General features: G+C 39.0%; 1 protein-coding gene across 1 annotated transcript in view; it reads right to left on the reverse strand.

Moving 5' to 3' along the window:
• GPR158 (G protein-coupled receptor 158) overlaps window positions 1-16,513 on the reverse strand; it is a 411,815-nt gene that overhangs the window by 210,829 nt on the left and 184,473 nt on the right. The gene's annotated exons all lie outside the window — the stretch shown is intronic.

Raw genomic sequence — 16,513 nt, forward strand, 5'->3', positions numbered from 1 at the left:
AATTAAGTTTCCTTTCTAAATTTATGCCATTACAGCTGCAGTTGCATACATCTTTACTTCCTGTGGCAATGGAATGAGTTAATTACTAGACATAGTTTTTCTTTTTAATGCCTCGCATATCATCTTACTGCTTTAAGAAATTGTTCCAAAGCCTATAAGAGTATTTCAAAAGTGATTCCATACTGAATGTTTCCATCAAAGCAAAGGTATGTAGGTGGGTAGATAGGCAGGTAGGTAGGTAAACAGATAAATAAAATTTAAGATGTGAAAATTGCTTTTATGAATTAAATAGTCATCAAATTTTATCCTGGAATCAATCAAAATAACACAAATTGATAAAATAATAAAACAAGTAAATTTAAAAATGCAAATTTAGAAGACAAAAATAAAGATGAATTAATTATTCCAGGGCTGTTTACCTAAAATCTGTTTAATAGATAAATGTTTTACATATACATATAAAGAAGAAAAACAGCTTTCAAAATATGTTGCAATCATAAACAATAGACATCTCCCAAAAATTTAATCTCGACTTCTTTTAAGGGTGAAGGATATAACCTAGCAAGCAAAAGATATAATTTTAACCAAGCAAAATTTAGCTTAACGTACTTCATTTCTGCTACATTTAATTACATAGCAAGGAATAACTTCTACTAAACTGCAAAAACTACATCAGTAAAACTGGAGCATTTAAATAATCTAACCAACACTGAAATTGCTTTCATGATATTGCTCTACCATGATTCCAACACATTGCCTTTTTACCACTATAGTCTATTAAAGGAACTTAGAATCTAGTGAATTTAAGAATTATAAGATGTCCCTCTTTTCAGAGGCCCTTGAGATAAAATTTTAAATAATTTAAATAATTCCATAATCTAAGCTGAAATGATTAGCATTAACATCAATATTACATATCACAAAAACTCCAGCAATTAGATAAGTATTTGTATGTAAGATAAAAAAAAAGCTAATACATATTCTAAAGTCAGAGACGTAGCAAGAAATCTCTGAAAAAGAGCTTTCTAAAGGACCTTCTTGAATATTTTAATTTCATTAATACCCTCTTCTTTTCCATCTAACACACACATATCCAATTTATATGTTGCAATTGAAAACACATTTCCTAACCCAGAGCAAAATAAAATAGCAAAAGAGTACCAGTCAATTCAACTGAGTTAGCAAGTATTTAGGAAATAACCGCAGCATGCATAGAGAATGCCTATAGAACCTAATCAAAATAACATGTACTGTTCATAAAGCTCCAGTTATACAATAGGTCAAATCATATTTCTAAACTATGTAAATAAAAAAGTAATTATAACGTATTTAGGAGAAGCACTAGTATTATGGAAAGAGCACATTAGTTGTGGTCAGTCAGAAAAGATAAATTTGAAATCTGACTTCATCACTTCCCAACCATGTGGATTTGGGCTGTTCTCTTAACGTCTCTGAGCCTTACTGTCTTTAATTAATGAGAATAACTATTCCACCAGACACAGACATAGTCTGAAAAAGGTGGAGGCACCATGATGGCCTAATCGGTTAAATACAGGGTATAAGAGGAAGAGAAAAATAAAGGATGACTCCAGCGGTTTTGGCCTGAGCAAACTTAAGTATGGAGTTGTCATTCAACTGATCTGAGAAAGGCTTTAGATTTAGGGAAAAGATCAGAAGTTCAGTTTTGGAAATGTTCACGGTGAAGTGATTATTCAAAAATTTAGATCTACATCTCAGATAGGTAGTTTGATAAACTAGTATGAAGTTTAGAAGAGATGTCTGGGCTGTATAATTTGTGAATCATTTGCATAAACATCATAGATAAATCCATGAGATTAGATAAGACTAAATCACTAAGCAGTGCCTTCAGTCAGTGAAGGAAACAGATCCAAAAATATGAGAGTAATCTGGCTGCAACATCTGCTACCTCATTGATTGCCAGGATTGATTCAGCTAATTTGGCTGACTTGGCAGGTATCTTTTTCCTTCCTCACTACACCATGTGTGTCCTTCCTGAAGCTACTTGCTAGGTCCAAGAGGATGACCTTCCCAAATAGAGAAGAACCATTCTTCACTCAAGGATACACAAGCAGCTGTGTTCCCCTGCTAGAACCTCTAAACATACTATCAAGGAAATAGGTCCAAGTGGTGAGACTCAGGACACTTCAGAGCTAAAATGTTAGGCAGAAAGAAAGAATCGAAGGATCCTGAGAAGAGCAATTCAATGGGATATCACCACTTCCTTTACGACATCATGATACTATGAATATAGCATGTGGAGTTTGTTGTAAGCTACATTTACTAAATATTCATCCAGCAAGGATTTGTAAACTAAGGTAAACCAGGTAAACTAAGTCTTAGATACTAAGACTACATTAGAATTCTTGAAATAGTTTACCTTGCTGAAATTCAGAGGTTAATGCTATTCATTAGAACATAGAACATCACTGATTTCATGATGATATGACTCAGCACTGCAACAGTGACTCAGTTGAGAATTTTAAATTCTTATGGAAGATCTGAAAGTTTATGTAATTAAGGTATCTCCCTGCTATAAACTAACTCTACAGCCAACATAAAAAAAATGAATGTTTAAAAAATTGAATTGATTAGATCTGGTACCTCTTGCCAAATAAAATATTCCTTGAACTTGAAAGAAATGCCTCTTGATTTTATTACATAAAACACAGAAACATGAATTATTAGCTACCTCAAACTTGTTGTTCTATTAATAAATAATTTTATGATCTCAAAGGAAAGAAAAAAAACTTTGTCAATTAAAATCAATAAAAGCAGATCATCCTGCTGTACTGACTACACCTCCAAGACAGCAGGGCCTGCACGGAAACAAATGTGCTACTGTTTTCATACTTTTGCCTTGAAGTATACAAGTGGTCTTGGCTTATTTTTTTTATGAAGAATTGTAAATTTTCAATAAACTTGCAAGGCATATTTTCATGCTGTACCCACCACCATGATTCCCTTGCTACTTCATCCCTATTACCTCCTAAACAAAATTATACATTTTTAAGATTAGGAAATTAGTTTAGTTAACCTAATTTTTTTAAAAAAACTGTAAATATAGTGATTCTCAACTAACGTTTGGTTTGGGTTTGGGCTGAGGGGCTGCTTATTAAGTAGCACTTCTTTTTCCTCCATGAGGGTAGCTGCTGCATGAGTAGCCTTTGATAAAAATTGATAAAAATATGAAAATTAAAAGTTATTGTTATGGGATCCTTGGAGTGTCATTTTGCCAGTCAGAAACCTCTGTGGCTAGTGGCACCTCGGCCTGAGTTTTGCTCTGGCCTGCTAGGCACATTATGCCCACTCAGCCTGGAAGGCTGTCCTTGGCTCCTGCTACCAGCCTGGATCCCACACCTGCCAAGGGCGAGCCAGGTGTGGAGCAGTGGGGGTGTGTGAGTGAGTGTGGGGTCCACACACTGTGTGCAGCAAGGCACACCAGCTGCAGAAGGGAGGACAGCTCTAGGCACTGGCAAGGGCACTGGCTCCCTGCGAGGCTGCAGCTGAACCAGGTGTACCATAAGCAGCTTTGATGGCTGTATTAGTCCACTCTCATGCTGTTATAAGAACATACCCAAGACTAGGTAATTTATAAAGGAAAGAGTCGTAATTGACTCACAGTTCCACATGGCTGGGGAGGCCTCACAATCATGGCGGAAGGCAAAAGAGAAGCAAAGGCACATCTCACATAGCAGCAGGCAGGATAACGTGTGCAGGGGAACTGCCCTTTATAAAACCATCAGATCTCGTGAGACTTATTCACTTTCAAGACAACAGCATGGGAAAAACTCACCCCCATGATTCAATTACTTCCTACCAGTTCCCTCCCATGATATATGGGGATTATGATAACTACAATTCAAGATGAGATTTGGGTGGGGACACAGCCAAACCATATCAGTCCACCCCAGCCCCTCCCAAATCTCATGTCCTCACATTTCAAAGCAAATCATGCCTTCCCAACTGTTCCTCAAAGTCTTAATTCATTTCAGCATTAACTCAAAAGTCCACAGTCCAATGTCTAATTTGGGACAAGGCAAGCCCCCTCCGCCTATGAACCTATAAGATCAAAAACAAGTCAGTTACTTCCTGGATACAATGGGGGTACAGGCATTGGGTAAATACACCCATTCCAAATAGGATAAATTGGCCAACACAAAGGGGCTGCGGGCCTCATGAAAGTCTGAAATCCAGCAGGACAGTCAAATCTTAAAGCTCCAAAATGATCTCCTTTAACTGCATGCCTCATAACCAGGTCATGCTGATGCAAGAAGTGGGTTCCCATGGTCTTGGGCAGCTCTGCCTCTATGGCTTTGCAGGGTAAAGTCCACCTCCTGGCTGCTTTCATGGGCTAGTGTTGAGTGTCTGTGGCTTTTCCAGGCACACAGTGGTAGCTGTTGGTGGATCTACCATTCTGAGATCTGGAGGATGGTGGTCCTCTTCTCACAGCTCCACTAGGCAGTGCCCCAGTGGGGACTCTGTGCTGGGGCTCCCACCACACATTTTTCTTCTGCACTGCCCTAGAAGAGGTTCTTCATGAGGGAGCCACCCCTGCAGCACACCTCTGCCTGGACATCCAGGTGTTTCTATGCATCCTCTGAAATCTAGGCAGAGGTTCCCAAAACTTAATTCTTGACTTCTGTGCACCCACTGGCACAACAACACATGGAATCCACCAAGGTTTGGGGCTTGACCCTCTGAAGCAATGGTCTGAGCTGTACCTTGGCCCCTTTTAGCCACAGCTGAGACACAGCGCACCAAGTCCTAAGACTGCACAAAGCAGGGGAGCCCTGGAGCTAGCCCATGAAACCATTTTCTCCTCCTGGGCCTCCAGGCCTGTGATGGGAGGGACTGCCATGAAGACCTCTCACATGCCCTAGAGGCATTTTTCACTATTGTCTGGGTGATTATGCAAATTTCTGCATTTCCTTGTTACTTATGTAAATTTCTGCAGCCAGCTAGAATTTCTCCTCAGAAAATGGGTTTTTCTTTTTTACTGCATTGCCAGGCTGCAAATTTTCCAAAATTTTATGCTCTGCTTCTCTTTTAAATATAAGTTCCAATTACAAATCATATCTTTGTGAATGAATAAAACTAAATGCTCTCAAAAGCACCCAAATCACATCTTGATCACCTTGCTGCTTAGAAATTTCTTCTGCTGGATACCCTAAATCCTCTCTCTCAAGTAAAAACTTCCACAGATCTCTAGGGCAGGGGCAAAATGCCACCAGTCTCTTTGCTAAAACATAGTAAGAATCACCCTTGCTCCAGTTCCCAACAAGTTCCTCATCTCTATCTGGAACAGCTCAGTCTGGACTTCATTGTCTATATCACTATCAGCATTTTGGTCAAAACCATTCAACAAGTCTCTAGGAAGCTCTACACTTTCCCAGAGCCTCCTGTCTTCTTCTAAGCCCTCCAAACTGTTCCAACCTCTATCTGTTACCCAGTTCTAAAGTAAATTCCACATTTTAGGGTATCTTAATAGCAGTACCCCAGTCTACCAGTACCAATTTACTGTATTAGTCTGTTCTCAAGCTGCTATAAGGATATACCCAAGACTTACAGAGGAAAGAGATTTAAAAGACTCACAGTTCCACATGGATGGGGAAGCCTCATAAATATGATGGAGGGCAAAAGAGGAGCAGAAGCATGTCTTACATGGTGGCAGGCAAGAGAGCATGTGAAGAGGAACTGCCCTTTATAAAACCAAAAAATCTCATGAGACTTATTCACTACCATGAGAACAGCATGGAAAAAACCTGCCCCCATGATTCAATTACCTCCCACCATGTCCCTCCAACAACACATGGGGATTATGGGAGCTAAAACTCAAGATGAGACTTGGGTGGGAATACAGCCAAACCATATCAACAGCTAACACCAAGAAACGTGGTGTGGTGCCCAGAAGCTTGGGGATGCCAGGAACCACGGAGACCTAAAAACGGTGTCACAGCCCTGGCTCATGGAGCTTCCAGGTCTGGGCTCCCCAAAGGGCCACAGCTCTTCTTTCCTTCTCTATTCTTTTCTTCTTGTCACCCACAATATGGTATGCAAGGGGCGTGTTTCAGCCCTGTTTGTGTTACAGCTTTTTTAGCCCCACCATTCAGTGGGTCCCTAGTTCTTGTACTCCATCCAGGAAGAATGAAGTACACACACAAGTGGAGGGTCAACAAGATAAAGAGGAGCTTTATTGAGCAATAGAACAGCTCAGAGGAGACTTGCAGTGGGGAACTCCTCTCTGTAGCCAGAGTGTTCCAACGAGTGTTCAGCTCTCAGCAGAGAGGGTAGCTCCTCTCTGTGAGGCAGGTCATCCTGATGATTGGTGAGCTCTCAGCAGAGAGGTTAATTTCTTTCTGCAACTGGATGTCCCATCATCTCCTCAACCCTCAGCAAAGAGGAGACCCTGGGGTGGGCAGCTCCTCTCTGCAGTTGGTTGTCCCATTATCTCCTTGAGTCTGGCTAAGTCCAGGGCTTTTATGGGCCTCAGCGGGGAGGAAGTACATGTCCATTGGTCCATGAGTGGCCATGGACAGGTCTGGAAAAGGCATCACCTCCCCTGTCTGAAGGGGGGGCTTCACTGGGGACCCTCCCCTCTTCTTCCCAGGATCTTGTCTGATGCCTGCCACCATTCATGGCACCCAGGCTGTTTGTGCCAAGGGATGCCTGAAGGCCAGTGCCAAGCTGCCCTCAGAACCCACTGGGCCTCCCTCCCATGCTCATTGGTGCCCAAAGTCTAGAGGGGGCCAAGGTGGCAGGGGGCTGGCCTGTCAGCACTGCCCTGAGCATGCACACACCCTGTCAGGTTGCAACAGCACCTGGGCTCAGCCTCAATTTTGCTCTGTGATTGGAGTGGGCACTGAAAGCAAGGAGAGGCCAGGCAACGGGAGCAGATACCTCCAGGCCTGTGTGGGCAAGGGAGGGGGCCTTCCCAGGCCCCCCAAGAGTGCAAAATGCCTGGGTCTGCAGCCACAACTTGGGCAGCTGCAGCCACACGTGGGAGTGCAGGACTCTTGCCTGCTCCCAGCTCCCACTGGCTTTATGGAGCACAGCACTGCCCTGGACCCAGCTCTGCCTCTGCCCGCCCTTCATGCCTGACCATGCTGCTCCCCCACCAGCAGGTGACCTAGCCTGGCCTCATTGCGATGGCCCCCAGGGCAATGGGTGAGATGCAGGTGGTACAATGGACCTGGCCAACCCCACACAAATGACTCCCATGTTCCTGGGGCCAGCCCTGTGAGTCCTGGCTGCACCTTTGGCCTGGTGCTTATGGGCCCATGGGACATGGCAGGGAGCAAGGTTGAGGCCACAGCAGAGGCTCTGGGCCTGGGAACAGGTTCTGCCTGGCCATGCAAGGTGGGGGGTGGTGCAGTTGACTGCCTCAGGGACTCAGGGCACAGAGGACCCACTGCCGCCACTGCTGCTCCCACAACCGCTCCTGCTGCCACCGCTCTCACCTCACCACTGCAGCTGGCATAATGACAGCAGCTGCTCTGGATGGCCCACCATTGCCATCATTATTGTGCCTCTGAATGAGGAAGCTGCTTACAATACTGGAAGCCTACTTTGATGAACCTTAACAAGCCACCAGCAGAGATTTACAAAAGACAGCTCTTAAGAACTCACAATCAAATCCAGGTTCCCAGGAGCAGACCAGATCCAATCACACAAGATATGGTGGTCAAGAGTTTACAGTGAAGTGGATAAATTTCTAGAAACATACACACTATCAAGATTGAATTGTAAATAATAAAAAACAGATATATACCTAGTAAGGAGATTAAATTCAGTAATCAAAAACTTCCCAATAAAAAATTGCCGATAACCAGATGTCTTCACTGGAGAATTCTACTAAACATGTGTAAAAGAATTAACAATCTTCCTTAAACTCTTGCAAAAAATTGAAGAGAAGCCCAGCCACGGTGGCTCACACCTGTAATCCCAGCACTTTGGGAGGCTGAGGCAGGTGGATCATGAGGTCAGGAGATTGAGACCATCCTGGCCAACATGGTGAAACCCTGTCTCTGCTAAAAATACAAAAATTAGCCAGGCATGGTGGCATGTGCCTGTAGTCCCAGCTACTCAGGGGGCTGAGGCACAAGAATCACTTGAACCCAGGAGGCGGAGGCTGCAGTGAGCCAAGATCACGTGACTGCACTCCAGCCTGGGTGACAGAGCAAAACCCTGTCTCAAAAAAAAAAAAAAAAAAAAAAAAAAAAAAAAAAAAAAAAAAAAAATTGAAGAGAAAGGAACACTTCCAAACTCATTTTATGATGTCTGCACTACACTATACCAAAGCCAGATAAGTATACTGTTGGAAAAGAAAACAAAAGACAAATATTTCTGATGTATATTGATGCAAAAATCTCAACCACATATTTACAAACCAAATTAAACAGGACATTAAAAAGGATTATACACCACGAACAAGTGGGATTCATTCCTAGAATTCAAGGATAGTTCAACATACAAAAATCAGTGTAGTTACACACACCAACAGAATGAAGGACAAAAGCAAACGATCATCTCAAGTGATGCAGAGAAAGCATCTGACACAGTGCAACACACTTTTATGATAAAAACACCCAACAGACTAGAAATAGCAGGAAATTACCTCAACATATTAAAGATCATATATGAAAAACCACAGATAACATCATACTCAATGGTAAAAAACTGAAAACTTTTCCTCTAAGCTCAGGTACAAGGTGTGAAAGCCTTCTCTCTCCACTTTCACTAAACATAGTACTGCAAGTCCTTGCCAGGACAATTAGTCAAGAAAAAAAACTAAAGGGCATACAAAAAGGAAATTAAAAAGTAAAATTATCTTTGTTCACAGATGACAAGATCTTATATAATTTGAGGGTAGAAAACCCTGAAATTCCACACACAAAAAAATTACTCGAACTAATAAATACATCCAGCAAACATGTAGGATACAAAATCAACATGCCAAAATTGGTTGTTTCTATATACTAACAATGAATAATTCAAAAGTAAGTTTAGAAACAATCTCATTTACAATAATATCAAAAAGAATAAAATGACAATATCAAAAAGAATAAAATGATTAGGAGTAACCAAGAAGATGAAAGAGGTATACACTGATAACTGTAAAATACTGCTGAAAGAAATGTTAAAAGATATAAATAAGTGACAGTGACATCCAGTGTTCATTGCAACACTGAATTGAAAGATGTAATATTGTTAAAATATCCATACTATTCAAAGCAAAGCAAAACTGCAGATGCAATGCAATCCATATCAAAATCCTAATGACATTTTTTGCAGAAATCGAAAAAATTTCCTAAACTTATATGGAATCCCAAGGACCCCAAATCGTCAAAACAATCTTGAAAAAGAACGAAGTTGGAGGCATCACACTTTCTAATTTCAAAACACATTACAAAGCTATAGTAATCAAAACAGTGTGGTACTGGCATAAAGACAGACATATAGACAAATGGAATAGACAGCGAAGAAATAAACCCTTACATACAATGTTCAAATTATCTTCAACAACTCAGTGAGAACAGGACATTCTCTTCAACAGGTGGTATTTGGAAAATGGAATATGCATATGCAAAGGAATAAAGTCAGACCTTTACCTAACACCAAATACAAAACTTAATCAAAATGATTTAAGACTTAAACACCTAAAGCTATAAAACTCTAGAAGAAAAATGGGAAAAGCCTTATGACATTAGATTTGGGAATGGTTTCTTGGATATGACATCAAATCCACAACCAACAAAACCAAAAATAGACAAATAGGACTACATCAAATTTAAAAACTTATTTGCATCAAAGAATGCAATACAATCAACAGAATGAAAAGTCAGCCTACAGGATGGGAGAAAACAGTGACAAACCGTGTATCTGATAAAGGGCTAATATCCAGAGCACATAAAGAACTCTTGCAGCACAATGACACAGAAAAACAATCTGATTTTAAATGGGCAAATTTCTGCAAAGAAAATATACAAATGGCCAATAAACAAATGAAAGATGTTAAACATCACTAAATACTTAAGAGAAATGCAAATCAAAACCACAATGAGATATCATCCCACCTCCATTAGTATGGCCACTATCAAAAAATTATAATAATAATAAATGTTTCTGAGGATGTGGAAAAAATTGGAACCCTTGTGCACTGTTGGCAAAAATATGAAATGGTGTAGCCACTACGGAAAACAGTATTAAGGTTCTTGAAAAAATTAAAAATAGAATTACTATATGATCTTGCAATCCCTTTTTGGTATGTATCCAAAATAACTGAAAGCAGGAATTTGAAGAGATATTTGCATACCCATATTCATAGTGGCACTATTTAAAATAGCCAAGAGTTGTAAGTAACCCAAATGCCCATCAACAAATACACGCATAAACAAAATGTGATACATAAAAATAATGGAATATTATCCAGAATTGAAAAGAGAAGGAAACTCTATCATCTGCTTCAACATAGTTGAACATAGAGGACATTATGCTAGGTGAAATAAGTCACTCACAAAAAGCCAAATACTCTATGATGCCACCTATATGTTGTACCTGAAGTAGATAAACTCATAGAAATAGAAAGTGGAATGGTGTTTTCCAAGGGTTAGGGGCAAGGGAATATGAGGAGTTGTTCAGTGGGTGTAGAGTTTCCATTTTGCAACATGAAAAAGTTTTAGAGCTCTGTCACACACAATGTGAATATAAATAACATTACCAAATTGTACAATTAAATAGGTTAAGATAGTTAGATTTTTATATTATGTATTTTTACCACAATTAAATTTTTAAAAAAAGATTTTAGAGCAAAATGATCTTTCTAGTTCAAAGATGTGTATGTAAACATTCAAGGTCGTATTGCAGTTGGCATGATGTATATCTCATCTCACATACCTCAGACTGCCAACTCCTGGTAAACATAATTGCAGAGCAAAACCTGGTCAGCCTGACAGTCAAGAAGATTTGTATGGAGATATTACTGAGAAGTGGAATGGCTAAAATGAAAGCTAAGATGAGGTGCATACAGGGAAGACTTGTTTGGCATTTAACAGAAATAATACTTGTGCCTAAAAACCACATTTATAAATAATTCTGAAAAAAACTAACTTGGACTGAAAAGAGGCGTCAGAAAAAAAAATTCAAATAAATAAAGTTTATGTAATTCCAAATCTTCTAGAAATGGATCTTTAAATACCTTTTTAAGATTTTTGTTTTGGAATTTCCCTAAAATGTAAAATTCTTTCTGATTTCTCCAAACTGAACACCATGAACAGAATTTAACATCTTCTTCATGAGTCAGAATCATTACTCTGAACAATAGGTACTGAATTGTGTTGAAATTCACTAATGCCCTCTGGAGCCATTGAAAGTTTATGGCTATTTTCTCACACATTAAAAAGCCCAGAGTGCTGTACTTTTTGAGTTCTTATGCTTAGTTTTCATGGTTTTTTATTCTTTATTTTGAGCTAGCACCTCAAAATTTTATCCTAAAATTTAGGCTATTTTAATCCTAAAATATAGACTTAACTCTACAAATGTCTTTTCTCCCTTTCAAATCATAGTTATAACTGCCTGTATATCTGGAAACTAGATCGCAAAGCATGCAGGGTATATGAGATAATAAATAATAAAGTAAGAGTAAATAAGATAATAAATAGTTAATATTTACTGTTTACCACATACCAGGCACTGCTGCACAAGTATTAACTCAATTCTATAGCAACTCTATTATTATTTCCATTTTAGAGATGAGAACTTTGAGGAACAAACTGCTAAAGTAACTTGCCCAAAACCACACAGCTAGCAACTGGCTGAGCCAGGATTCAACCCCAAGGGTGTGGCTCCAAAGAGTATCAGTCACTGCCTAGGAAGTATAGGCTCACAGAAGTATTCCATAAACGAGGAGCAGATGCTAGTGCATGGTCACTTTAGAGTCTATTTTGATTGTTTCAACTTTTTTTTTTCTATTCTTCTGGGTTTCAGGCAGTATTCCAGATGGACCAATTTGCTGGATCATTAAGCTTCAAATAAGGGAAGATTATTAATTTTAAAATGTACATATGAAATATATTTTAAGAAATGCAATTAAGTCCCACACCTGTTACAGTTTTTACAAATGAATCTCTCTCTTCCCAATGCAGAGTTCCTCAACTCAAATCTTAGGAAACAAACCTTCATTTCAGGGCATCCAGGTGAAGTGCCTCTTCTCTGCCTAAATTTCCTGAAAACGAAACCCCCCTTGTGCCTCAGGTAAGTCTGCGCAGTGGAAACAAAGGTGTTTCTATGGCAGTCTTGTCTGTCACTTCTTTTTTGCTTTAGTGGCAAATGCATAGCTCTCCTTTGTTTTGACCGGAGACTTATCTAATTCCAGCAAGTTTCCTGCTCTAATGATTACTGAGCCTTATTCAAAAAGCAGATGGCAACACCACAGAGGCATAAAGAAAGATTAAAAGCTTGACACTAGCAAGATGAAGTAGAAATGGAGGCTCCTAGATTTTTTAAAAGGCAGCAGTTTTAATATTTTTTTACTCCTTCTTTGTAACTTATGAAGAAATACTTTAAAATGTTGAATCTTCTCATCTGGGCCGGGAGTGGCGGCTCACGCCTGTAATCCCAGCACTTTGGGAGATGGAGGCAGGTGGATCGTGAGGTCAGGCATTCGAGACCAGCCTGGCCAACATAGTGAAACCCCATCTCTACTAAAAATACCAAAAATAAGCCGGGTGTGGTGGCAGGCACCTGTAATCCTAGCTACTCAGGGGCCTGAGGCAGGAGAATCGCTTGAACCTGGGAGAAGGAAGGAGGTTGCAGTGAGCCGAGATCACGTCACTACACTCCAGCCTGGGCGACAGTGTGAGACTCCATCTCGAAAAAATAAATAAATAAAAATAAAAATAAATAAGTGAATGAATCTGCTCATCTGGGAGTGGGTTTGGGGAGACTTTGTACTAAAACAGGTCAATTATATTAACATTCAGTAGCCTCTTTCCCACAGCTATTTGCAAGTTTATTAAAGCCAAAGGAAAACACTCAAATAGGAAATCTAAAAGGCCTCCAGGTAATCATAGGGTACACATCACTCACATATTTTACCAAACCATCTTCCAGGAAAACAAGAACCCATGAATAACAAATAATGCAGTATTTCACCAGGGAGAAAAAGAACTACATCTTATCTCTATTATTCAGCAGTTGTCAAAACCCAGTTTTAAAAGTATGATAAACTGGGGCAGGGTTGGGGGGCAGAAGAGAGGATGTTTTATTTTATGACATCGTTAAAATTAAAAAAGAAACTTTTCTATTATTAATTTTTGAAATGTTCTTATGTTCGATGGAGCCAGCTCTCACAAAACAGGGCTAAGGGATAGCAACACAGCATCTGGTTCAGACACATTACAAGTCTGCAGACTTCACACTGACACACAGCAAGATGCCTTGTGGGGGCTGAGACTGACTCAGGAAAATGTCAGAATTACATCTCGCTGAGTGAGCGAGCCCAATTTTCTAGGCCCTCCTACAGAAATAGCCCAAAGGCTTGACGAACGTAAATTCTTTATATGTTCACACTTTCAGATAATGAAACACTCCCCTTCCCTAAATCACAAACTCACTATGATGCATCTATGCTCTAACTTTGACACCCCATGCTCCCTGCAGTCACAGTTCACATCACTGGGGACTTTGTTTTCACTCTTGACAGAATTTAACTCTTGCTTACCGAACCCTGTTGTGCATTATTTGCTGAGGCAACAAAGAACAAAGTCACGGTCTGGTTCTTAGGCAGCTTAAAACCCGCAAGCAAAAAGAAAAATTGGACCTGTTATAAATGTGCTTTACCCTATTTACAACAAAAAACTTCATGTGTGCTTGATTTGTTTGTTTTTGAGTAGTCCCTCTTTAAATATTTTGCTAAAATAAATTGTTGTTTAAAATAAAAAATGCTAAACAAAATAAAGTTAATATGAATAATATCTTTGAATTCAAGATGAATTAAAAATACTTTTAAATGTAAATAAAAGCCATGAGCAGAAACTCCCTCAACTGCCTTTGAGCAAACCAACAAGTCTACTAAATCTACACCCATATGCTCCTAGTAAAATGGAAACCAAGTCCCTCCTCCTATTTAAAGCTGATTAATTTCAATATTTGTCCACTCTCGCCATACATCTTCCCAGTGACTTCCTCTAGCAAGAATGTTGCCTTTCTTGTTCAACCTTTTCCTCTTTACTAGCAATGTTCCTCATTATTAACTGTGCACAAATCTCAGCCATATTAAAAACCATAATAATAAAATTAAACTGTCTCTCAACCCTAAATTCACTTCCAGTTACTACCCAAACATCTTGAAGGATTTATCTATGCCCATTATCTCCATTTACTTACCTCCCTCATCAAACCAGAGCAATTTGGCTCTCACCACCCTTGCGCCATTGATCTGATCTTGCCAAATTCACAAGTGATGTTCACATCATTAAATCAATTAGCTATTTTCAGGTCATAATTTTTTAACTTTTCTGCAGAATGAGACACTTCTGACTATTCTTTCATGAAACACTTCCTTCCTTGACTTCCCATTCTCAAATATTCAACTCTCCTCCTACTTCTTTTGCCACTCCCTTTCAGCCCCGAGCTGACATTCTTCCTCTTCCCGGACTTACCACCAACTGCGGTTTCCAGGGCTCTGTTCTATACTTATTCTTACTATAAATTCGATCTCTGTGTCATTTTATAACTTTCGTGCAAATGTTAAGGTTATCTGCGTACTTGCTAACTACAGAAGCCCAGATTAGAAACTTACTTTTCCTTACTCTCCAAGTTCCATCACTTCTACCTTTTAGCTATATGTAAAATCAATGCCTTTCTCATCCCTATTGTCATAATACTAATCCAAGCCTCTATAATCAGTCAATAGAATTAGTATAACTGCTTCATATATGGTTTCTCAAATTTGCATTCCTTGAATCCGTTTCTTATATATTACACAGAGTGATCTTACCATTATTTTTAATTATTACTCTTAATTCCATACAGATTACATGAATAAGTTCTTAATATAAAAGTTAAAATAATAAAAATTAAAATATCTAATATACACACATTGGAAAATGATTTGGCATTGTTTACACAGTTGAAGATGAATGTCCCTTACAACTAAGTAATTGTACTGCAAAACATTCAAAATGTGTGTTTACTGAAAAAACACATAAAATGTAATATATTAATAATTGTAATACTAAAAAAAGAAAAATGAATGAACTGCATTATATACATAAATATGGATAGATCTAATTAAAACATCAAGAAGCAAATGCAAATTGTGAGAGTACATATAATATGATTTCAGTTTTATAAAACTCAGAAACATGTAGAACTTTATAAAGTACACTTTAGGATATATACACATTTGAAACTATAAAGAACAACAGTGATCAACATAAAATTCAGGATAATGATTACTGTTTGGTGAGGGAGACAGGTATAAGATGAGGGAGGAGCACTTGGGATTTCTAAGAGACTTGTAACAATCTATTTCTTAAGCTGGATAGTGGGTTCAGTCTTCTTCACTGCAATGTTCCCAAATCCTAGCACAAGCATGGCACATAGTAGGTGCTCAATAAATATTAGTGAAATGAGGGAAAAAAAGAACAAAACTGAACTCAGTTTTTTTCTACGAAACAATAGTTTGTTAGCAAGCTGTAGTGCCTACCAAAACAATTAGAACATCTGGATAAAATACAAAAGAAAAAAGAAAAAAAAAACCCTATGTAGAGGCATAAGAAAGCTTATGTGAAGCCAAAATGGAGGGACCAAGATCCAGGGGAAAAAAAGGAGGTAAATAAAAGTCCTGTGTTCTGCATTTCTGTATTAAACCGAGTATTTCGTGATACGAAGCACTGGGGGAAGACTGAGAATCCAGACAGATGTAAGCTGATAAGAAGAAGAGATGCCAGCTAAGTTTTGGCACTCTCACAGGCATGAGAAGAAAAGAAAAAGTCAAGTTTGGGGCTACAAAAATACTCAGGAAGACAAAATCTCAGAGAGAAGGGAAGTACAGAAAAAAAAAAAAAGAAGCTAATCCTCAAGAAAATTTGTTGAATTCTTAATCTGCCTAGGGTGAAACTCTAAGAAGCTAAGCAGAAGCTGAAGAGAAAAGGAAGTCTTTTGCTGTATCACAATGTTAAGGAGACTACTTCAGAATTTAGGACCCTCTATGGATACAGTGTCCTAGTAAACAATCCTGGCTTTCTCAATGACAGCCTCTGTAAGTTAAGAGTGAATAAAAACTAGTCTGAGCCTTTCATGGACTACTATCCATCACTGGGACAGCTCAAGCTTTGGTTGGATTAAGGTGATATGTCTATATCAAGTTACTTATCAGAGATAGGTTAAAGCCTCTCTGGAAAAAGATAATGCATCCAGAACCACTGTCACAACACGATGCCTGACATTCAATCTCAAATTTTACCACACAGAAGCCCAAAGATACAAGAGG

The sequence above is a fragment of the Nomascus leucogenys genome, chromosome 18 (genome assembly GCF_006542625.1).
Source record: "Nomascus leucogenys isolate Asia chromosome 18, Asia_NLE_v1, whole genome shotgun sequence".
Classification (NCBI taxonomy): Eukaryota; Metazoa; Chordata; class Mammalia; order Primates; family Hylobatidae; genus Nomascus; species Nomascus leucogenys.